Here is a 1,210-nt window from a genome sequence, read left to right as displayed (position 1 = left end):
TTTGGACTGCTGTTCTATTCGCCTCCCGCTCGCTTCCCACGAAGGATGAAGCAGCAGCTGCAATTGCTGTTTTGTATTTTCGAGTCCTCTTGTGCACTCTTATTAAACCAGTTCTTCATCTAAGAGGTTCATTTTGCTGAAAACCTGAAGTTTTGTTTTTAAGAACCTGTTTACAGTCATTTCTTCTAGAGCTTTTACGTCTAGATAAAGAATGGAAAATCACTTATTTAAACTTCCTGGCTTGTGTGCGTTGATTGTTTTTGTCATTTCTTACATCTTGATGAGATTCAGGTATATCTTCTTTGGGTAACACTTTCTGAGATTTTTTTGTTATTGCTCTTTAACAGAAGAATGGCAACGACTTTTCTTCTTTCATGTCCATCTGACTTTTCCAGTGAAGATGTCGTCACCACTATTACTATCCTCAGACGCAGAAGACTAGAAAGCTTTTCTTCTGTAGTATCATCAAAAAGTCCTTCTCTTCTTCATGTGATTCTTCCCTATCACTGTTACCACCATGCAAACTATGCACCTTTTTTTTTTTTTTTTTCAGTTTGATATAATGTCTTCATTTTGGGGTCAACGGGTGTCTTCTGGGATTCACGGGGAACTACAGATTCTTTTTACAAGGGTTTTGATACAGAATTTGGAAAGTTCACTGCTTTGGGTCCATGTCACATCTTGGTCATTTTTTCTTTTGAATTAGATTTTTGTTTCTTCTCCAATATTTTGTATGCTTTCACTTTTTGCTCTCTAATCATAGTTTCTTCATGCTTACGTGCATCATCATTGGAACACAAAATGTTCTTGGAAGGATTTTCTTCTGAAGCATTCCTTGATGATTTGATTTCAGCAACATTTTGTCTTGCATCTTTAAAGGTGTTGACACAGCTTTTAGCATCCATTTTATTTTCTACAAAAGCCTTTGAATCATGGTGACAACAAAGTAAAACTCTGACTTTGTAATTCAAAGGTTTTTAAGTATAGATGATACCTTGAAGATATCAATTCCACCTCCTTTATTTAATAGGTGAACAAGGTAAATTACTTTCAGGGTCAAAGAGATGATTATTGTTAGAACAGGAGGAAATTCTAAATCTCTTAATTTCCATTGCTGTTTCCAGTGTATTGTGCTACTTTTTAAGGACTTCTTCATGGTAAGTATAAGTTATTTTATTCATGGAGTTAATCATTTGACTAAAAAAAAAAA

At 34.7% G+C, this 1,210-nt stretch overlaps 1 pseudogene; it reads right to left on the bottom strand.

The window, feature by feature from the left end:
* Window positions 1-7: 7 nt before the first annotated feature.
* On the bottom strand, window positions 8-905 carry LOC103583915 (annotated as a pseudogene).
* Window positions 906-1,210: the final 305 nt, after the last annotated feature.

Source organism: Galeopterus variegatus, unplaced genomic scaffold, assembly GCF_000696425.1.
Source record: "Galeopterus variegatus unplaced genomic scaffold, G_variegatus-3.0.2 Scaffold30319, whole genome shotgun sequence".
In the NCBI taxonomy this organism is placed as follows: Eukaryota; Metazoa; Chordata; class Mammalia; order Dermoptera; family Cynocephalidae; genus Galeopterus; species Galeopterus variegatus.
This window is presented reverse-complemented; position numbering and strand designations above follow the sequence as displayed.